This window comes from Heterocephalus glaber, unplaced genomic scaffold (genome assembly GCF_053883595.1).
Source record: "Heterocephalus glaber isolate CG9 unplaced genomic scaffold, H.glaber_assembly_v1.0 deba00001615, whole genome shotgun sequence".
Taxonomy (NCBI): Eukaryota; Metazoa; Chordata; class Mammalia; order Rodentia; family Bathyergidae; genus Heterocephalus; species Heterocephalus glaber.
Genome location: NW_028258386.1, coordinates 1,221,756 through 1,245,749, shown reverse-complemented (window position 1 = coordinate 1,245,749; position 23,994 = coordinate 1,221,756). Strand labels below are relative to the sequence as shown.

Genomic DNA, 23,994 nt, shown 5'->3' with positions numbered 1-23,994 from the left:
TTTCGTGTGCATGTTTTAGTTCTCATTCTACATCCTACATCCTTTATACAGATGTTGTCAGTGGACTAGTGTCAACATTTCACATATTCAAGTGAAATTTAGAAATCGTTCCCTCTCCTCTTTAAAATGCAGTATTCTTTCTTTTTAAAGCACATTTTTCTTAACCACTTCCTCTGCATACATAGAGAACACATCAGGCAATGTTGTACTTTTTGCTTGCTCTGTCACACGGGGTTTAGAAAACTGTTGGTTACGGCTCCCAAAGTTTTGATTCTCCCTTCCTGATCTTCCAAGGTTCTTTCTTTCCTTGCATCTGTTTTGCTCAGCCAGTCCTTTCCCTTAGCCATTCTCTGGGGGAAGATCTGCTGGCAGAGCTCCTTGTGGTCTTCTTTGTCTGAGAATATCTCTGTTGCTGGACAGAATACTCGATGCCTGCACCTTAATGGAGGAGTGGTGTATTTGGCTCATGATTTCATGGAATTCAGTCCATGATCTTCTGCTCCAAGGCAGGAACATCATAGCAGAGGACATGGGAAAGGACAGCTGCTCACCTCATGGCAGCCAGGAAAAAAACAGCAGGAGAACAGTGCCACAGGGGAGGGGCCAGGGACCAGATGCAGTCCCCAAAGTGACACCCCCATGACCCACCAGAAGTGTGCTTTACTAATTTCCTAGGTGTCTCTCAAGCCAATTGAGTTGACAGTCAAGCTTAAGCATCACCACAGTAGCTACTCACCAGTTGAAATGACCCATGGAAAGCACCTGTGACCCGGTGTCATCAAAGTTAGCAATGGTCTCATTGACCTATTTTCTGCAACTGGCCATGACCAAGAAACCTTAGGGAAGGGTCAAATTCACAAAAAGCATCAGCATCCTTAGCCATAGCCACTAGTTGCCTGGCCCCTTGTTACCTCTGTCACTGGAGTCAGCCAAAGGTACGACCACCACATGAAGAATTGATAGCTCTTGGATGGCACTGAATTGTATCTGGCCCTGGGTGTGGACTGGCCTACGTAACCCTTGCAGGAGCCCTGTCACCTGCATGCTAACAGGAGTGACCCCATTTGCAGAGGGGGGATCAGCACCAAGGGGGTCACCAACTAGCCCAAGGTCATCCAACAATGCATGGCAGTGCCCAGCCACCCTGCCCCCTATGACTCCACCTTTCACCAAAGTCTCTGCAAGAGCAGCCACCTGGGCTCCTGGCAGGTGACCTTGCTGTTCCTCTGCAGGTGAGAGAAGTGAACCCAATGGGGAAGCTGGAGTATACTGGTAATGCCCAGGATGGGGTGCTCCCTGCCCCTGTGGGCTGTGGTCCAAGGTCAGAGATGCTCATAGCAGGTCCTTGTAGGGCAGAGGTGGTGTGGCATGGCCCACTTGAGCTGTGCATCTAGCGGTGGTCATGAGGACTCACTCCCACTGCAGGGCTAAGTGTGCTGGCCTCCCTTGCCACTAGGCCATAGCATGCTTCTGAAAATTCCCACCCACAGGCGCCAAGACCCAGCGAGGTTGTGGCTGACAGCTCTCAAATCCATACCTCCTCCCCTGGAGCATTTCTGCTTTGGGATTACGGTGTTTTAGTTATTTCCCTTGTTGCTGAGACACAGTTCCAAACCCACAAATTCAAGGAGGAGAGGTTTATTTAGCTCACAGCTTGTAGAGGTTTCAATGTATTGTAAGCTGACTCCAAGGCAGGGTGGCATGGCACAGGGGCATGGCAGAGGAGGGTTGCTCATAGCATGGTGCTGGGGAGCAGAGAGAGAAAAAAGAGGATCAGGGAAGAGATGAATGCCTCCAGGCCACACTCCCCGTGACCCACCTCCTCCAATGAGGCTTCACCTCCCAAATCACATTTAGCTATAAACTCAGCAGTGGACTAATCCACCAATGAGTACCATGTCCCCATGATCCAGTCACTTCGCAAATCCCAACCCATGAGCGCATGAGGCTCCGGGGGACACCTAGACTTAAAGCACACACAGGGATCTCCATGGAGAGAGCCATCTACTGTCTGTCAGCCCTCAGCCTCGCCTGCAGCTGCAGCCACACACGGGGTCCTGCTCTGCTGCACACAGGAGGTGCAGTCAGCTCTCAATAACCAGCGGGGCTCAGCTCAGTGCCTCAGGCCTGGTGGTCTTGACACAGCCACAGTCAGTACCTTGCACCTGTCCAGGCTGACAGGTGTGAAAAGGACTCCTGGCGGGGTAGTGGCAGTCGCTACAGCCATGTGGGGCCAGGTGATGGACAGGAGGGCTCCGGCTGGCTGCTTCCCAGGAAGGAGTCCCATCTTAGTCACTCTCTGCTTGTTCCCGCTCTTCATGAAACCCCAAGAACCCCAGCATGGGGGTCCCCAAGGCAGCATATGCCTCACTGCTTTCCTGCAGCCCTCTTCAGCTGAGCATGTCCAGTAGCCACTCTGTCCAAGAGCTCTAAGCCACTGTGATCCTGCCACCTATGGGGGTCCTTTTGGCAGCTAACAGCTGCCCAGAAAGTTTGCTGTGAGAGCTGGCCAGCGTGCTGCCCTCCCAAGCTCACCTGGGGCGTCTGGACAGCAAGTGGCAGTCTGGGTCCCTCCTCGCTGCCAAAGGTTGGCGGGTAAACATCCTCCACCAAATGCACTGCAGGAGGCAGAAACAGTTCCTGCTCCACTGAACTGGAGGCGAGGGGGCTCTGTGGGGCTCCAGCCTTCCCTGGGGCTAAGGCTCGCTGAGGCAGACCCCGGGTTCCAGCCCTGCGCAGCACCAAGCAACTGTCCTTTTCACCAAAGGCTGGATGGCGGAAGCTGAGGGGTCAATGAGAAATGTCCCCTGATCTCCTGGTCAGCCAGGGACCTTGCCTGACAGGAGCCCCCACTCCACCTTTGAAAACTGATCTCTACCCCTCATAAAGCCAATTGGCCCAGGGTCTGGGGCTGATAGGGTTGTAGACAGAGGGAGGTAAGCAGCAGCGACTTTACTGAGTGGCTTTTCTAATGACAGGGTGGATGACGAGGGACCAGGGCCTGCATTCTTAAATGAGCCATTAAGTGGCCCTGGGCACTGTGCAAAGCAGCCACAGGCACAAAGTGTCATTGCAAAAGCTCAGAGACCTCTAGCCTCAGGCTCCATAGGGCTTTCCTGCTGTAGACAGGGACTCCTGACCCTGCAGCCTGGGCCTGGCTCCTGGGAGGGGCCACTGCCCTGCTCTAGGTGGGCTTCTCCAGCCTCATGTCCAGCACAGACTGGCCACAGGAGCCACAGAAACTGCAGACCTGGTCCCACCCTGGTCATGAGCTTCCCCGCCCCACCCCAGCACATCTGAGGTCCTAAAGCATGGGCTTCCTGGCCCCTTCTGTCCTCACACAGCCCACCCCTCCCTCTGTCATTCACACATCCTCGCTGCTCCCAGATGAGGAGCAAAGTCCATCAGGCCATTGTTGGCTGCAAAACTTCCAGGAGAGTGGAAAAGACTAGACGGGGAAGTAGGAGGCTATGGGACAGCAGGACGTGTAAGGAATGTGTTTGGGTGGAGGGCCAGAGGCTCTGCTGGTTTGGGAGTGAGGGGCTTCCCTGGCCCGCAGTTGGGCTCGTCCTGCAGGGTGAGTGGATTTCAGATGGCTTGGTTGAGTGGTCCTAAAGCATCCAGGTGCTCTGTGACTCAGTTTCCTCATCTGTAAAATGACAATGACAGAAACCCCTCGCCTCACACAGCTGCAATGCAGATCAAAGGGACTAACATAGATGTTCTACTGTATGCCTAGCACTTGGCATACAATTGGCACTCAGCAAGTGTCCGAAACTCTGGCATTACTAGCACTGTAACACCATGGGGACTGTGGCATCTGCATGTAGAAGCACCGGACCTGGGAGGCTGTGGGGTCCCAAAGAAAAGGACAGCCAGGGACAGTGGGGTGAGGGGAGACACACAGCTGGAGCAGTGGCAGTGCAGTGCAATGGTCAGGTTGTCGTGAGGATTCTGCTTCCTAATGCCTGGTGTCACCGTCAATCTGCCTGTGCATTGTGGGGACTCATGGGGACTTGAGCAGCTCCAGCTGGCTGCACAGAGCCCCTGCTCTGGTGCAAGCAGAGGAAAGCAGTGATCAGGGATGACTTGCACAATGCCTCTTGAGAGGAAAAAGGGCAGCCCTGCCACCAGGAAGCTGTCCAAGGGCATGCAGTTGAGCTGCACTCTTTTTATTAGACATGAACAATCTTACAGAGCGCCACACTGAGCCATGGTCACAGTGAGACTGATAAAATGAGACAAAGCAAAGCTGCTTCCTAACTGTGTCTCAGCCGAGCAAAACAAGGTCCTCGTGTTAGCCAGGCCAGGTGCCCCTTCTCTCAGCTAAGGTGAGTGGCAGCCATTTCCTTCCCTGGGAAAGCTCATCTTCCTGTGGGTCTCCATAGCCCCAGGTCCCATCAAGGAGAAACCCATCACAGAATTGTCCCCTATTCCTGAAAACATCCAATCTGGATCCAACTCCACTCCTTTTGTGCCTCCCACAAATCATCCAACCAGAGCCCCCCAACCCCGCCATGGACCTGCCAGGACTCTACTCAGTGAGGGCAGCTGGGAGACCTGGTTCTTGGATGCAGAGCTGAGCAAGAACAACAGGAGCAAACAAGTAGGTGACCAGCCATAGGCCCAGGGAGAGGTTTGCCCACCTGTGCCCTCTGCCCCTGTGAGTTGCCTCCATTCCACTTTTGGGATGTCTCAGTGCATTTTCTGTTGCTATAACTGAATGGCACCCACTGGGTAACTTACAAAGAATAGAGATTCATTTGCCTCAGGATTCTGGGGGATGAGAAGCCCGAGAACGTGGTGCCGGAATCTGGCCAGAGCCTCAGGATGGGTCATAGCCTGGCAGAGGGTGGCACAGAGCAAGTGTGCCAGGGAGAGCTGCTTTTAGAACAAGATACCCTCTCAACAACCCATCAACCTAATCATGGATCAGTCCATTCCTCAGGGTGGATCCCTCATGACCAATCACCTTCCAAAGATCTCACCTCCAAATGCCACTGGAATTTGGTGATTCAAATTCCAAACTGTGGGATTTGAGGGACACATTCAAACAACAGCGGGGACGGGTATCTCACAGTAGGGACCAGGATGACTCCAGGCCAGGGGCGGCAGTCAAGGAAGACAGTTCCCCACACTGACCCGCTCCCACGTCTACAAGAAAGGAGCTGCCAGTGGAGAAGTGACTCGTCCGTGGGGGTACTTGTAGAGGCAGGCTGGACTTCAAGCTCCAGCAGGGAGATGAAGCACGAATGGGGACACTGTGAGAAGGGAGGTAGGGACAGGGTACTCCTGGCTCTTTCACAGTGCTAGATCCCATCAGCTGGAGCAGGCAGCAGTGATCTTATTTCTCACCTCTGCCTTGTGCACTGAGCAGGACTTGAGTTCCAGGGGGTTTCTTGGGTAGCCAGAGGTGGCCCCAATTGTCCCAGTTGTCTAGGTCTCTGCAATTGCTGGGGTTCAGGGAGTCTGTGTCCTTCTCGTAACATCTGAAGAGAAAGCCAGATAACTCAGCTGTACCTCCAACACCTGGCAATCTCCCATTCTCATAGAGCAAGACCAGCCTTGAGCCTGAAACCTTTGTTGGCCAGAAGCGAATCACGCTGCTGTTTTCATTATGTCTCATTTAACACTCTACTTCCAATGGCAAGTGATGCTGAATTACCATTTCCTTCTGTGATCACACTTAATATGTAACGTGTCCTTTGGAAATACATTAAAAGAAGTAACAAAATGAAATAGATAGAACAAGAATGTGGACCCTGGAAGGCTAGTGTAGGAGCACCTGGGGTTTAGAAGTGAGTTAAGAATCTCAATATTGCCCATTAGAAGGGGGGTTCTCAGCTTGTGGTGGATGAGAGAGGCTCAGGTTGTAGGGCAGGATGGGCCTGAGCCTCTACTTTGGCTTTGCTACTTAGATGTTGTCTCCACTTTTGACTTGTGTTGTGGCACCCACATTTGCCATGACAGCTGCTTTCCTGTCTTCCCCCTGTTGTTCTATTGGGATGTCACATGTGGTAGACAGAAATACCAGCTCTGGAGGGTGGCTACTGACCTCAGAGATATCCCATGGGCTCTAATCTGACCTCTGAATTTAAACTGGAGTCCTGAAGTCAGTCTCCAGACTTGACCAGATGTGGTCAGCAATGCTGCTGTTTGACAGTTGGGCAGAATTACATTTTCCCGAGGAGGACCTCTTCTTGTGGCCCCCTGGGGCACTTCTTGCACTCCAGGTCAGTGTTTCAGACTCTGGGGGGAGCACAAAGCACTTAGTGGGCTTTGTGTATGCAGCAGGGAGATGGGGCTGACAATTTGAGCAGAGTGAAGAGGCAGAGGAAGAGGATGATTTGGTGCCCAATCACTCAGCTCTGGGCTGATGTAGGGTGAATGCTGCCCCTGGTCTAGGCAGGAGCTGCACTGCAGAACAGCAGTTCTGATGCCCCAGAGGCTGAGTTAGGGGGGCTAATCTCCCTCCTTGTGATGGATGGATGCATCCAGGTCTCTCAATCCTGCTGCACTGGTGATAAATACACTACTGCCAAGTTCATGAGGACATTAAAGAGGTGCATGTGCTGAGGAAAATGTGTACCTTTAGGTGCATATGCTGAGGGAATCATATTAGGGAGCAGAGAAGGAGGGAGAGAGGAAGAGAAGCTGTATATATATAAGCAATACTGGGGACCCCTGAAATGTTACCAGAAACCTCTGCAGTAAGCTCCAACCTCCTGTTCAGTGTATGAGGCAGGCCTGAGGAAAAAACCCTGAAAGACAGAACTAAGAGAGACAGAAAGCAGGGTGCTAGGATGACCAATGCCTGTGCAACTGACAAAAGTGCTGGCCAGTCCAAGCCACTGACTTTTATTGGTAATCAATTGGGGTAAAGGCGAGTTATGTGCAAGGGCAGAACTACATGTAAGGATGTGCAGTCATGCAGTTTCTATGGAAATTAATATAACCAAGGTTCATAAAAGACAAGACAAAGCTTTCTCAAATTAGGAACAGAATAGACAAAATATATGGTTGTAATTAGAACATTATCCTTCTAGTTAAGAAGGTTGTAGTTGTGGGAATAGAATTTGGGTGCAAGTTACTCAACACATAGGCCAGACTCACTTCTATAAACAAGCCAATTGTGGTGTTAACGCTTTACAGCCTGCACCGATTACAGCCTTCTTTGGCGATAATCAATATTGCAGTCTCCCAGAAGCAAAATATACAGGACTAGAAATTAATGAACTATTATGCAAATAAATTTTCTAATCAAAATGATGGCTCCCATACTACTCCAAGTAGGTCCCAGGCATAGATAGTTTTATAGGTGAATGTTCCAAACTTGTTCATCTACATACTCCAGAAATATTTTTAAAAGAAGACTAGCTCTGAAGTTTATTTTTGAGAAGCTATTATCATCTTGAGTTCAAAATTAAGACCAACACAAGAATACATATCTAGATTCTTTTTCTCTTATGTAAAGTAGCCTAAATAACATATTAACAAACCAAATGAAAAGTTTATTTTAAAAAGTTATCAGGTTTAGTTTATCTTAGCAATGTGAGGGTAACTCCACACAATTTCAGTGCATTAGACTGGAAGAAATAACAAAATTACTACTTTAGTACAAAATTATGCCTAGTGGATACAGAGAAAGAATGATAAATTTTAATGCATTTGTGATTTTTAAAAATCACAGTCAGGCATGAGAGTACACAACTGTAATCATAGGACTTGGAAGACTGAGGCAGGAGAATCACCACAAGCTCAAGGCCAGCCTGGGCTACATAGTGAGTTCAAGGCCAGTCTTCATTACAAAGCGAGACTTGTCTCAAAATATGAATAAATAAATAAATAAATAAACAAATAAAAAGAATAACAGAAAAACAGGAACACAAGGAATAATAATGAACTTAATAAAGTCTGATTTCCAACATATCTTAAAAGTAAATAAGAAATCAGGAGTCACGTGGAAGGCACCGAATCACCCCGCTGCAGACAAGCAGCCACCTGGTTCCACACTACAAAGACACAGAGGACACCAGACCACCAGACCAAGGTAATGAGTCCCGCTCTTCTGGCCCAGAGGGAGGGGCTTCTGAGCTGCCATCCCACTGCTCCTGGTCCAGAGGAAGGGGCTTCCCAGCCACCATCCCTCCCGCTGCTCCCAGCCCACAGGAAAGGGCTTTTGGGTCACCATCCCTACCGATGCTCCCGGCCCCTATCCCACCTCACCCAGCTCAGAGGAGGTAATCCGTGCAGGCGCTAACAGACCCCCGCCCCAGTCGAAATGAGAAAACACATAAATAAGTCTCAACACCAGACTTCTAGATCACCTACAGCAACCCCAAAGGGAAATGAGATGGAACCCTCTGATACTCAACCACCTGGACCCACTGAACTGGCAACAAAAGGGGATCTGGAAAAAATGAAATCAGAAATAATTTCTCAGATAACAGGAGAAATTGTGCCCCTAGAGCAAGACATGATTAATAAATCTAGAGAGGAGCTCAGGAACATGATGGAATCCCAACATAAAAAACAAATGGAATCCATAAAACAGAGGCAAAGAGATTTCCAGGACATGGAAAACTCCACTGAAAGTATACACAGCAGAATGAGCCAATGTGAGGACAGAATTTCAGATATAGAAGATAAGATTGCAATTAGTGACCAGGAAAAGAAAAATTGCTTCAAAATTATAAGGGAACATGAGAAATCAATCCAGCAGCTGCTAGATGATGCAAAGAAGAAGAACATAAGACTGATTGCAGTCAATGAAGAAATAGGAGAGAGTGCAGATGACATAAAAAATCTCTTCACAGAAATAATGGCAGAAAACATCCCAAGCAGGGGAAAAGAGCTTGACATACAGATAAGTGAGGCATATAGGACTCCAAACAGCCTTGATCAAAAAACATCTACACATAGGCATATAATTGTTAAGATTCCAGAAACACAACAGAAGAACAAAGTTCTCCAAGCAGTCAGAGAAAAGACACAAATCACTTACAAAGGAAAGCCCATCAGAATCACAGCAGACTTCTCAACACAAACCATCAAGGCAAGAAGAGCTTGGAGTGACATATTCCAAACCCTAAAAGAAAACAGCCTCCAACCCAGATTGATGGACCCTGCAAAACTATCTTTCAAAACTGATGGAGAAATAAGATACTTTCATGACAAAGAGCACCTTAGGAACTTTGTGAATACCAAACCAGCACTCCAAAGAATTTTGCACAATATCCTAGGAACAGACAATGAGGATCACAACCCCAGGAAGCAAAGCAGAATGAACCCATCTGGCATGACAAGAAATTCAATGGAAAGGGGGAGAACCCAACAAAAAGAAAAAGTCATGGCAATGACAAGTCAATATGTTTCAGTTATAACCATCAACGTTAATGGTCTGAATTCACCAATCAAAAGAAATAGACTGGCAGAATGGGTCAAGAAGCAAAATCCAACAATATGCTGCATACAAGAAACACACTTAATTCAAAAGGAAATTCATAGACTGAAAGTTAAAGGGTGGAAAACAATACTCCATGTGACAGGAACCCGAAAACAAGTAGGAGTAGCTATCCTCTTTGCAGATCAAGTAGATTTCAAATGAACACTGATTAAGAGAGATGAAGAAGGACACTACATCCTTGTAAAGGGAAGAATCCAAGAGGAAGAGATGACAATCATAAATATCTATGCACCAAACACTAGTGCACCCAACTATATAAAAAAAATACTAACACACATGAAAAGTCATATATGCACTAATACAATTGTAGTGGGGGACCTCAACACCCCACTGTCATAAATAGATAGATCAACTAGACTAAAAATAAGTAATGAAATACTAGAACTCAATCGAACTCTTGAACAAATGAACTTAACAGATGTTTACAGAGTCTTCCACCCCACAAAATCAGAATACACATTCTTCTCAGCTGCATATGGGTCATTCTCCAAAATAGACCACATACTCACACATAGAACATGTTTAAGTAAGTGCAAAGGAATTGAAGTTATCCCCTATATATTATCAGACCATAGTGTGATGAAATTGGAGATCCATAGCAAAAGAAACTCAAAAAATTTCATAAACACATGGAAATTGAACGACACACTTCTGAATAACTAATGGGTCACAGAGGAAATTAAAGAAGAAATCAGACAGTTCCTTCAATTAAATGAGAATGACAATACAACATATTGGAATGTATGGGACACAATGAAAGCAGTCTTACAAGAGGAATTCATAGCAGTGAATACACATATTAGGAAAACAGAACGAGCCCAATTAAACAACCTGATGCTGAACCTCAAGCTTCTAGAAAAAGAAGAGCAGGACAACCCCAAAGCTCATACAAGGGAGGAAATTACAAAGATCAGAGGAGAAATCAATGCAATGGAGACTAAGAGAATGATACAAAAAATCAATGAAGCCAAGAGTTGGTTTTTCAAAAGAATCAACAAAATTGACAAACCTTTAGCCAACCTTGTCAGAAAAAGGAAAGAAAAGACCCCAAACCATGCTATTAGGAATGAAAAGGGTGAAATGACAACAGACCCAGCAGAAATCCAGAGGATCATCAATACCTACTTCCAGAACCTATACGCCAATAAGATGGACAACACAGAAGAAATGGACAGATTCCTAGATACATAGGAATTACCAAAGTTGAACGAAGAAGACCTAAAAACTCTGAACAACCCAATATCAACCAATGAAATTCAAAATGTAATTAAAAACTTATCAACTAAGAAAAGCCCGGGCCCTGATGGCTTCACTGCTGAATTCTACAAGACATTTAGAGAGGAACTGCTGCCACTACTGTTTCAACTCTTCAATGAAATTGAAAGGGAAGCAATACTCCCAAATTCATTCCTGGAAGCAAGCATCACCTTGATCCCCAAAGCAGAGAAAGACCCAACTGAAAAAGAGAACTATAGGCCAATCTCACTAATGAACATAGATGCAAAAATCCTTAATAAGATAATGGCAAACAGAATGCAGAAGATCATCAAGAAGATCATACACCCTGATCAAGTGGGATTCATCCCAGGGATGCAGGGATGGTTCAACATACGCAAATCAATCAATGTAATACACTATATCAATAGAGCCAAGGACAAAAACCATATGATTATCTCCATAGATGCAGTAAAAGCATTTGACAAAATCCAACATGCATTTATGATAAAAACCCTACAAAAAATTGGAGTAGTTGGTCTCTACCTCAAATTGATAGAAGCCATCTATGAAAGACCAACAGCCAATATCATACTAAATGGTCAAAAACTGAAATCCTTCACACTAAAATCAGGAACAAGACAAGGATGTCCACTCTCACCGCTCTTGTTCAATATAATTCTGGAAACATTAGCCATGGCAATTAGACAAGAGAAAGAAATAAAAGGAAGAAAGATAGGTAATGAAGAAGTCAAATTGTCATTATTTGCAGATGACATGATACTCTATATAGAAGACCCCAAGAACTCCACCAAAAGTCTTCTAGACTTAATAACCAAATTCAGTCAAGTAGCTGGTTACAAGGTCAACACACAAAAATCAATAGCTTTCCTCTACATGAATGACAGACTCACTGAGAGAGAAATAGGGCAAATAATTCCTTTCACACTAGCATCCAAAAAACTGAAATACCTAGGAATCAACCTAATGAAAGAAATCAAAGACCTCTTCTCTGAAAACTATGGCACTCTGAAAAGAGAGATTGAAGATAATATCAGAAAATGGACAGACATCCCCTGCGCCTGGGTAGGAAGGATTAATATAGTGAAAATGGCCATACTTCCAAAACTGCTATATAGATTTAATGCAATTCCAATTGAGATCCCAGCAGCATACTTCATAGACCTCGAGAAAACAATCCAAATTTCATCTGGAGCAAGAAGAGACCCAGAATAGCAAAAGCAATCCTAGGTAACAGAGACATGGCAGGGGGTATCACAATCCCCAACCTGCAACTATACTACAAAGCTACTGTGATAAAAACAGCATGGTACTGGCAAAGAAACAGGCTTGAGGACCAGTGGAGCAGATTAGAAGACGCAGAAACAGCGCCAGACACACTCAACCATCTCATCTTCAACAAAGGAGCCACACACCCTCACTGAAGGAAAGATAGCCTCTTTAATAAATGGTGCTGGAAAAATTGGGCTTCAACTTGCCAAAGATTAAAACTAGACCTATATCTCTCCCCATGCACTAAACTAAAATCAAAATGGATTAAAGATCTAAATATTCAAATAGAAACTCTGAACCAGTTGGAACAGAGGTTAGGTAGAACCCTTGAAGACATCGGTGTAGGAAAAGATTTTATGAACAAAACCTCAGTTGCCCATGAACTAGCACAAACAATCAACAAATGGGATCTCTTCTTATTAAAAGGCTTCTGCACAGCAAGAGAAACCACCAGCAGTGTGAAGAGACAACCCACAAGGTGGGAAGAAATCTTCACCTGCTCTTCCTCAGACAGAGGTCTACTATCCAAATCTATAAAGAACTTACAAAGATCAGACCTCCCAAATTTAAAGACCCAATCCAAAAATGGGCATCTGAAATGAACAGACATTTCTCAGACAAAGAAGTAGAAATAGCAAATAAATACATGAAAAAATGTTCAACATCACTGGTCATTTGAGAGATGCAAATGAAAACAATGCTGAGATTCCACTTCACTCCAGAAAGAATGGCTGCTATCATGAAATCAACCAATAACAAATGCTGGTGGAGCTGTGGGGAAAGACAAACCCTACTCCACTGCTGGTGGGAATGTTGACTGGTGCAACCACTGTGGAAATCAGTATGGAGATACCTCAAAGAACTAGGACTGGAAGTCCCATTTGACCCCGCTATTCCACTGCTGGGTGTCTTCCCCAAAGAATTGAAAGAATCATACCACAGTGTTATATGTGCACCCATGTTCATAGCAGCACAGTTTGTAATAGCTAAAACTTGAAAACAGCCCAAATGCCCATCAACTGGAGACTGGATAAAGAAAATGTGGGGTTTTTTTTTTTTTTAATAAAATGGAGTATAACTCAGCCATAAAAAATGAGAAATTAGAGACATTTATAGCTAAGTGGATGCACATTGAGGCAATACTCTTAAGTGAAATAAATAGGGCACACATGTGTAAATACCGAATAGTTTCTCTGGTGTGAGAAACTGAAAGTGTAAATAAGGACTAAATGTATAATAGGTAATGTGAAATAGGAAAAAAAGGGGCAAAGGGGAAGGAAGTGGGAGGGCTAGGGGAAGGGATAGAAGGGAATGGGATTAATATGAGAAAATGGAAAAATAGGAACAAAATCTTTGTAAATAGGTAGGAATGGAGGAGTTGAAGGGAGGGCTGGGCAAGGGTGAAAAATAAGAACCAAGAGAGACTATGTAAAGGTGCAAATTTCCAATGATGAATGTCATTATATTGTATACCTAAAATGTACCAATAATTAGAATGAATAATCGATAATGTAAAATAGGAAGAAAAGATCCAAAGGGGTAGGGGTAGTGGGAGGGGCAGGGGAAAGGAAAGATGATGAGAAATGGAAAAAATGGAAATAAAGTCTTTGTAAGTAGGGAAGGGTGGAGGGTGTGAAGGGAGGGCTAGGAATGGGGAAAAAATAAGAACCAGGATGCATTATGTAAAGGTACAATTCCCAGTGAGAAATGTAATTGTGTTGTATACCTACAATGTACCAATAAAAGAATTTAATACAAAAAAAAAAGAAATCAGGCAACTAAAAATTATAGTTGAGGAGATAAAATATTTGAACCACATAATTAGCAAATTTGATCAAATGGACAATATAGAACAATCCCACAAACATACATGCTTCTAAGGAAATTTACTGGGTTTAAAATATCAATAAATTGCAAAGAATTAGTTTTATTTCTACACCATCCTGCAATGCCAATGAAATGGGAGGAATGGGAACATAGAATATATGTTTGTGTCAGATAATTTCCTGTTCTGACAATTGTCCAATGGTGTTGTAAACCTTCCTGTTGACAGATAGAATGATTTATTAAGGAAAAGCTGCCAAGCCAGCTAAGAGTCACCAAATAACTTTTCAGAAAGAAGGCACAAATGAGTGAGAACATGTGGGATTTATCTTCCTATATCTGGATTTTTTCACTTACCATGAAAACCTCCAGTTCCATCCATGTTGCTGCAACAAATGACAAGATTTTTTCTGGCTCAATAGTATTCTATTGTGTATAGATGCAGCATTTTCCTTATCCCCTCCTCCATTGATGGACTCTTTGGGTGATTCTGTATTGTAGCCATTGGGAAAAGCACTGCAACAAACATGGTTCTGCAGCTGTCCCTTAGATGTACTCATTTTATTTCCTTTGGATATATACCCAGTAGTGGGATTGCTGGATCATACGGTAGTTAGATTTTAGCTTTTAAAGGAAGCTCCACACTGTTTTCCATGCTGGCTTCCCCAGTTAATGTTCCCATCCACAGGGTGAGTTCCCTTTTCTCAGCATCCTCACCAGCATTTGTTTATCTGTATGTGTATATGTATGTGTGCATGTGCGTGCGTGTGTGTGTGTGTGTGTGTGTGTGCGCGTGTTTGGTATTGGTGATTGAATCGAGGCCCTCTCACTGAACCACATCCCCATTCCCTTTTGTTTTTAAGACAGCATCTTGCAAAGTTAACAAGGCTAACCTTGAACATGCAATCCACCTGGTTCAGCCTCCCAAATATCTGCATTATAGGCATGTACCAATGTTACCAGTGTGCCTGGTTATTTTCTTTTTGATAATCCCCTTAATGTGTACACATATTATGTCTCAATGGAAAAAAGACACAATAAAAATACTGTTAGATAAGCATAACCTGAAACAATTCTTTACAATTCAAAGATATGCTGGAGAAGTTCTTCAAGCTGAAAGAAAATGATTCCAGGTGGAGGCATGGAAGTTCATAAAGAAATGTTCTGTAAAGGGAAATGTATACATTAATATGTGTCAATGATAACTGTGTAAGACTAAAATGGTAATGTCTTCAAAGGGTCCAGCAAAAAGAAGTGAAATAGTACAACAATAGAACAAGAGGCAGAGGGGAAGAATGGAACTACAGCTGTAGAAAGGCTCATGCGTGGCCAAGAAAGCAGTAAAAATACCAGTATAAAGTAGTCTACTAGATCAAGGGCACATACTTTAATCTTACAGTAACAGCCAAGAGAACAGTGCACTAATGTGTAATTAAATAGTAATAGAGGCAGAACAATGGAATAGTTCAACATGCTTTGAATATTATGGAGGTTGTCAGAAAATGAAGAAAAGAAGAAAGAGCAGAGGGAACAAAAAGAACAGGAATAGCAAGCTGGTGGGTTTAGAGCAATGATAATATTAAATATACATGAGGCAAACAATCCAATTAAAAGACAGAGACCATCACACTGGATTTAAAAAATAAAACCATCTATCTGCTGTTCGCAACACATTTGAATACAAGGACACAAAATAATTGAAAGTAAAGCAGCTTCAACCAAAGAAGAGAATATAGAGTATATCATTGTCAGGCATATATATACATATATATGTACATATAATATATGTCAGGCATATATAGCATTGTCAGGCATATATATATATATATATATATATATATATATATATATTAGAGTATATCATTGATTGTCAGGCAAAACACTTTAATGCCAGAAGCATTGAAACTGCCAAGTGGAACATTTTATATGGATAAAAAGGAGAAATCATCCACAAGATATAATAATCCTAAATATGTACACACTTAATAACATAGCTTTGGAAATATAAGGCAAAAATCAACAGAACTAAAATGAGAAATAGAATAATTTACAACATAGTTGGATATTTGAATTCTTAATCACTGATGAACAGAAAAACATTAAAAAGCAATAATAACAAATATTTTAATAAAATTATCTGTCTTGATATAAATGAAATAGATAGAATATTATACTCAACAACTACAGAATTTTTAAGTATAGAATATTTACTAAAATAGATCAAATGCTATGACAAAAGTCAACATTTTTCAAAAATTAATGGCTGGATAACAGACCTAAACATGAGAGAGAACACAATAAAGCTTCAAAAAATATATATGAGAATATGATCATGACTTTGAGATAGATAAACCTGGTCTTCCAAAGGACCAGAGAGAAAATATCGGTGCATTAAGTTTGTATAAAATTCAAAACTATTGATCAACAGATACCATACTTTTCAAAAGTGAAAAGAAAGCCATAAAGAATTTGTAAGCAATAATTGTATCTGGAAAAACACCATGGAGAGTACCTAAATAACTTTTATAAAGTAATTCTGCCTTCCTCTCTCTCATGCCCCACCCCCTCTCCACAGTCAACCCAGGGGAATAGGTGAGGAAAAAGCTCAGATGTCACTTCACAAAATAGGATGCATAAGTAGCCGCATGATCTAGCCCAGTTTTTAAAAAAACTATAAAATACATTGTGGGGAAAGGTAATATTTGAATATGTTTGGAATATCTGTATAGTAGGAGAATATTAATTTTGTTAGATGTGATCATGATAAATAATAATGTAGGAGAGTACTCTTAGTTTTTAGAGATATAGGACGAAGAGTCAAAGATATACCCTTTACTCTGAAATAATTTAACAGATTGAAGGATAGATGACAGACAGACAGATAGATAATTCATATATGTGGTTCCACTTGTAAGTATATTTCCATGAATATAATTAGACAAGATGAATGTTGAAAAATATTAATAATTGTATCTAGATGGGGGAGTATAAAGGGTATTCATTCTTTCTATTATTCCTTATGATTGAAACTCTTCAAAAAAAAAAAGGCAAATTCAATTAGAACTCAAAACTAGGAAGAAAATGTAAAGAGCCACACAGTTCTTCAGGTTCTGTCCAGCTGGCTGGTGGCTGGGGGCTCTCTGTGCCTTCCTGGGCCTGGGGGAGCCCAGCCTGTGTGGATTTCAGCAACACAGAGGAGCCACCCAACCGAGTTGGACTGGTGCTTGGGACACTGTGGGAGGTGATAGCCAGGCAGCCCAACAACCTTAGCCCTACTTTGCCCTCCTTCATGATCCCTGGGCACCAGACATGCATGTACCTGCCACTGGCAGTCTCTTAGGTTTGCTCAGAAGTTTGCAGTCTGTATAAAATAAGAACAGCTTCTTGTATAAACTTCACTGCCCTGATTCAAGAGCATGACATTTATACAAAGCCTTGGGCTGGGTGAAAAGCATATGCAGAATCTGAGCAATCTTTGGAGAGCATCCTGGAGAAAGATGCAACCAAAACCAATTAAAAGCCAGGGCCTAGGAGACAAGTACGAAGAGCTGACATGCTCATGCTTCAGGGAGGAATAGATACCCAGGTCAAGGACCTCCTGGGCAGGCAAGCCATCTTTCTCTTCCTAGCAGGGCTCCCCCTCTGCAAGTGCAAACCTAAAATCTCCCTCCTAACTCCACCACTCCCCTGAGCCCAGCCCTGCAAGCTGAGGATCTGTGTGGCCTGCGGCTCCTAGCCCTTCATGCCCCACCTGGGAGCTTCTGGACACCCATCACGGGGTGGGTTTCTCATCTATCCTCAGATCCTGCAGACACCTGTGGGTTCTTCAAAGTTAGCTCAACCTTCTAACAGATCAATTATTTCAAATTCCAAAACTGCACCAATAAACTTGGGGATTTGTGTTTCCTTCAAAATATATTTTTAATGATCTCTCTTACAGTCAGTAGAAGAAAATACAGGGGAGGTTTAAGTTGTGCTCAAAGTGCTTCTTGATGAAACTGTGGCTTTAGTTTAATGTTCATTTTATTAGTGTATGGATACTGGAAGTGAGTAACTTTCATGCTAGTGTTCTATCTGTTATATAAACATGCTTTCCATTTCCACTTGTAGTCCATTATCAAGCAATAATATTAGGATAGTAATTGGAATATTATAGAGAGAAATCTATGTGAGACATTTTAAACTACACAGATGATTTTGGTTTATTAGACTATAAGATGATTGGAAAATTTACTTCATTTTCCCCTAATAATGATTACTTTAAAAGATAAAAAATTAAAATATCAATTATCATAACAGTAGGATACATTTAAAGTGATCTACTTAGTATTAAAATTTGATAATAGAAATTAAGAGTAAAGTGAATTCCCTTAATTCCCTCATCCTTAAGAAGTTACAGAATGAACTCACAACAAATAAAAAGTTATAGGGAGAGATTACAGAAGACAGAATCAATGAGTCAAAAATAGTTTCTAATAAAACAGACAAATCTGTAGCGTGCTACTCAGCATCTATTACTGTGACAAATACCTGAGGTAAGTCAACTTATAAAGAGGAAAGGGTTATTTTGGCTCAGTTTGGGGGGTTTTCGGTCCACAATGGGTTGGCTCCATTGTTTTGGACCAATAGTGGCTCATCATGGCAGGGAACACATGGCCAGGAAGTAAAAGAAAGGAAGGTTTGTCCTTTTTGTCCTTCTTTGTCCCTCTGAGGGTTTGTTCCCCAATGACCTCACTTCCTCCCACTGTCCCCACCTCTTAAAGGTTCCACCACCTCCTAATAGATCCATGTGTAGGACCAAGTCTTAAGCACCCGGGCCTTTGGACAAGATTCCCACGGTAACACATGGTAAGATGTTCTTCCTTTAATATAGACAATAGTAGGGGAGGAAAGTGGGATGCCATAGATAATAAAAACAGTAGGAAAAGTTTTATGTTAATAAATGTGAAAACATAAATGAAATACACTGTACATACATACAGGCAAGACTAGCCTTAAAATATATTAATGAGAAAACTAAGAAAACAGAATTTTTAGCACATCTGACTTATTTAATTGGATCACAAATTCAAGTCCAATCCAGTAAACAAGTGAGAACCTGTCTCAAAATTAAAAATTTAAAAATGAGCTGGGCACGTAGCTCAGGTTGAAGGCCCTGGGCTAAAGAAAAACCCAATACATGCTTTTGCAAGAATGTGTGCACATCCTGTCAGTTACAAGACAGTGGTGAGGGGAAGATTAAAGAGCATGGTCTATGAAGGGCACAGGTGTGAGGGTCAGGAGTTGGTGCACCCTCGCTGTACACCAAACTAAAGCGGCTCTGAAGCCCCGGGGTCAGTGCCCACAGTGCCACTGGATTCCCTGAGTCTGAGTGCCGGAGTGTGTGTCACCTGGAGAGGCCAGCAGCCCCACAGGGTGGGTGGGCTGCACCTGAGGTCTTCTCCAAACAGGGGACAGAGGCAGAGCAGGGGCTGGTGGACAGTGGGTACTCAGGTGCCACACCTGGAAGCCAGTTCTGATGGAGGGTAGGGGCACAGCAAAACCAATCCACTGTAAACATTTATTAATCTTAAACATTTATTGACCGATAGAGAAAAGGAACCGTTTCTACAGCCCGTCACTTAAAAACCTAAGCATGCAAAATTCACTTGGCTGTATTGCATGTGGTGTATCCAAGGGCACTAATGTGCAGGCCAGGGCAGAGGCTGTGGAGAAGGGTGGCCATGGGGGCTGAAGGGCACAGGAAATAAGGTGGAGGGAGATATGGGAGAGAGGGCTGGGCATGGGCTGGACAGCAGTGAACAGCTCACACCTGAGCCTCTGTATGTGGCGAGTCCAGGCGCAAGACCCGAGGCAGAGCCTGGTAAGCTGGGTGCCACGCGCCAGGGCTTGGGATGGGGTGGGTGCAGGACACTGACTAGGGCTGGAAGAGGCGGCGGCGGGCCCTGCAGTATTCCCTACCAGGGCTGAGGGGCTGGGGCTCAGGGTCTAGGATGGGGGACTGGGGCTCAGGATCTAGCATGGGGGGCTGGGGCTCAGGCTCAGGATCTAGCATGGAGGGCTGGGGCTCAGGCTCAGGATCTGGCATGGGGACCAGGAGCAGAGGGCACAGTTTAGAGCTGGAGGACAGCATGAGCACCTGTGTGCGTAAGCTGGAGGCCTGGCCCAAGGAAGAGCTTCGGCTCCGCCTCCAGTTTGGAGCACTTCGGGTCGGGCCCCCCACTGCAGCCCAGGGCGCTGAGCTGGCTGGGTCCTGGGCCCTCACCGGGGGACAGTAGGTGGTGTCCCTGACCAGAGCTGGAGAGGGTGGGGGGGATCGGGGTCCCCAGCAATGAGGAAGTATGCTGGGGCCCAGGGCAGTTGGGTGCCGGCCGCCTGTGTAGGGATTAAAGCTAGAGGTGCCCCTACACCAATCTACAGGCACCGAGGCAGCCAGCAGTGGATGCCCCGTCCAGATACCACCACCCCAGGGCATCCACACGTGAGCCCAAGGGTTGAGATAGGGATGTGGTGCAGGCCCCAGGCATGAGTGGAGGGCGAGGGGAGGCCCCATGACTCCCCCACGGAGGGTGTAGTCAGTTACTGGCTGGCAGGTGCAGTGGCCCCACACAGAGCCCTGGCCAGGCCAGGGGTCAGGACAGCCCCAGCACACACGGGAGACCCCGGCTGCTTCCTCTTTGGGTGCTTCTGTGCCCATGTTCCTGCTGTCGGGTCTTCCAAGCCATACACGGTCCTCGGGTGGCTCCTTGGTGTCTGTAGGAGAGCAGGGAGGTGGTTAGAAGGGCGGGGAGGGGACTGGGGAGAGGAAAGGGCCACGTTCACAGCCTGTCAGGAGGAAGAGGAGGGATCGGGGCAAGCTGGTCGCTCTAGGCAGTGGAAGGTGAGTGGCAGCCATGTGAGACATTTTCTTGGGACAGCAAAACAACTGTGGATGGGCTTCTCTGTCTCCTTCTCTAAGTCACAGAGAAGGAAGACACAGAAATACTGATGGCCAAGCTTTGGAGCCCTGCTGGGGAGAGAAAAATTAAAACCCTAAGTTGGGTTTGGGCAGATGGCAAAACAAAAAAGTAAAAAACATAAATGGATCACGTCAATAAAGGGACCAGCAAAGGCACACGTGCAAGTGGCCTCTGACTAACCTATGCTGTTCTATCACCTTCAGTCTAATACTCATGGTGAAGTTCCACTAAGCTAAGCTATGGTGCTAGGCAGGTTAGCTGTGTGGAAAGCACATCTGAGTTAGGATAGCTCCAGCTTCGGATGGGTTGGTCAGGACCCACGACCATCGTGAGCCCACGGTCTGGTAGGCAGCTGGGAAGAGCTGTGCAGAGCACATTCCATCCTTGAGGGAGGCTTTTCCTCACACAGTCCCAGGTCTCACCCCAGCTGTCTCCTGGGATGTTCTGGAACGTTCTGGAATGCTCTGAATGGCCTAATCAGCAGCCACATCTGGTACAAAGGAGGATGTGGCCTAAAAGGAAAGAGGTGGTCCAGGAGCCCAGCAGCCAGGGGAGGACTTGTAGCTCATGATGCGGGGACCCCCTTGCAAGTTCAAGGCATCCTCTGTGGAATGCATGTGCAAAATTCCCAGGCAGTTTCAAGAAACTGTAAGTGATGTGAGTGTGAAGGCTCTTTGCGCACGATACCAAGATCAGAAACGCTAGACAGATGAACTTGGCTACTTAAAAATTAAACGTCTGGTGAAAAGGATAAAAATATGAAATTACCATGTTTTAAATCAAGAGAAACCAGAAAACGTGGGTGGGGGGATATTTTCAACATATGGCAGACAGCTAATAATCTAATATAGAAAGTGCTTAGCAGTCAACAGTAAGTAAAGAACTCAAGAGCAAACTGGGCAAATGGCAAATATAAACAAGTCACAGGGTAAGTTAGTGTTGGTCTCCACAGAGGCCTCTCGATTTGTGACTGGAACTTCCTTCCGATAAACCCACCATAAACTGAAAGCTGCATCAGTTAGAAAATGCATTTGGTACACCGATTGCAATATCCTAGCTCAGTAACGGCACAGTGTAGGCTGTTTCTGCTCCTGATTGCTTGCTGCCCCCACCCAGTATCAAGAGAACCTTACCAGCTGGGTGTGGTGAGGATGCCATCAATAATCCCAGCAGTCTAGGAGGCTGAGGCAGGAGGGTTGCAACTCTGAGTCCCACGGGCAATTTAGTGACTTCGCAAGACTCTGAAAATAAATATGAAAAAGAGGCTGGGGATGTAGCTCAGTGCAGAGGCCCTGGGTTTGATCCTCAGTACAAAGAGAGTCATAACATATATGGCTAGCCAGAAACACACACATAGTTCAAAGGATGGGTCCCATGAATGTACACAGCCTCTATCACAACTGGAAAAGTCAGGTTGGCACCATCATTGAACCCAGCATGCAAGTCCGGGGACCATCTATCTGTGAACGTGTCCCATTTCACTCTTGTTTAAGAAATTGAATTTTTAATAGAGCGAAACTTGCATTTTTACAATTAATCTGATCAAGAGTAAAGCCTTATGGTGCTGTCTCAAAGGAGATGGAGCAAAACACAGGCTGACTTGCTGCTGGAGGAGCACAAATTACTGTTTTAGATTAGGTATGATGGTACCTGTTCACATGGAAAACCCGAGGGGTGTGGTTTGGCCTGCCTGTAATCCCAGCACTCAGGAGCCTGAGGCAGGAGGATCACCATGAGTTCAAATTCAATCTGAACTACACAGAGAGACCAACACACACACACACAACCCCCCCCCCCCAAAAATGGAAAGCTTGATTCTTTCTAGCTCTCAAATTCCCTCCTACACTCCACACTCAGGGTTGTGCAGAGGGCTATGGATTTCGGTCACCTGAGACCTCTGAGGTGGACATGGATGCCAATCTCTGCCCCAACCCCAGCCCCTTGCCTCGATTTGCAAGAACTGAGATTAACCTGGAAGTGGGGTGATGGAGGGAGGGGAGCAAGTGTCCTGGCTGCTGGGCCGGGCTTCTACCAGGCAGGGCTGAGCCAACTGCAAGGGCAGGGGCAACAGACACCACCACCAAGAAAGGAGGGCGGGCAGAACAGAGGGAGAATCAAGTCAGGTGGCCACAGGTCCCCACGCAGCCAAGATGTGCACCCCCTGCACACTACTTCACCAGGAAGCCCCAGCCCTGCACCTCCCACCAGGCTGAAGTTATTTTCTCCAGGGACTCACCCTCTCGGTTTTCCCGGAATGGTTCTCTCCAGCAAAGTCTGGGAACGCTTGAGGTTTGGGCAACAGCAGCTGAAATGCTCTCCGAGGATGTCTCAGCTTCCGCAGGCCTGGTCAGGTCACAGGGCAGGTTGCTCGCACCCGGGCTGCATGGTATCCTGGATGCGGCTGATCCCAGCCCTGTAGGGCTCCTGGCTTTCATGAGACATCCCGGCATTCCAGGCAGGGCTTGGACCCAGGAAACCCAATGAGAGGTCTGTGCTCCGCACCGCCTGCTACTCCCAGAATCAGGCCTGGGTTAATTGGATTAGGACTGAGCGGGTGAGAGTTGAAGGACTACCAGAGTGTGAAAACCACATGCTGGCTGGTGGTGGGGCACGCCCATAATCTCAGCAGTCGGGAGGCTGAGGCAAGAGAATTGCTGCCAGTTTGAGGCAAGCTGGAACTACATAGGGAGACCCTGTCTCTCATTCAATCAATCAATCCCTCAGAAAAAGGCCTGAGGATGCCAGGGGTGGCGGTGGCCTGGTGCTGACCCTGAACTTGGCCAGGCTCAGCCAGGTCGGAGGAGGACGCAGGGGAGCCTGTAAATGGTCCGCAGCGTGCGTGACGGCCCGTCCCTCGGGAAAAGAAGCCAAGGCTTGGACCTGAGCGCTCTTCGGGGTGCAGTGCTCTTGTGCGCATGACCGGGCGCCCCAGCTTTCCAGGGCTCAGGGGGCAGAGGCGCCGAACTCTGTTCTGAGCACACCCCGCGCACTGGCTCCAAGGATCCGGGATCCGGGATCCGTGCCTCCCCAGGGAAGCTCTGTAACAGTCAGAGGCCAGGACAGTTGGGTTACATGTGGGACTGTTTTGTTGTTTTGTTGTGTTTTCATTTGTTTGTTGTTGTTGTTTTGGGAAGTTAGTATAAACTCCATAAGGTCACAGAAGTCCCCAACTAAACAGCGAAGTATTCACAGTGCATAGCTGATTGTCCTGAGTTCAGCAGCAGTCACTCCTTACAC

General features: G+C 45.4%; 1 long non-coding RNA gene across 1 annotated transcript; it reads right to left on the bottom strand.

Moving 5' to 3' along the window:
* Window positions 1-19,863: 19,863 nt before the first annotated feature.
* On the bottom strand, window positions 19,864-23,388 carry LOC147822432 (uncharacterized). Its single transcript, XR_015445677.1, has 3 exons — window positions 22,994-23,388; window positions 21,891-21,998; window positions 19,864-20,551 (listed from the first exon to the last, which is right to left on the bottom strand). It is a non-coding gene; the product is annotated as an uncharacterized LOC147822432 (long non-coding RNA).
* Between the last annotated feature and the right edge of the window lie 606 nt (window positions 23,389-23,994).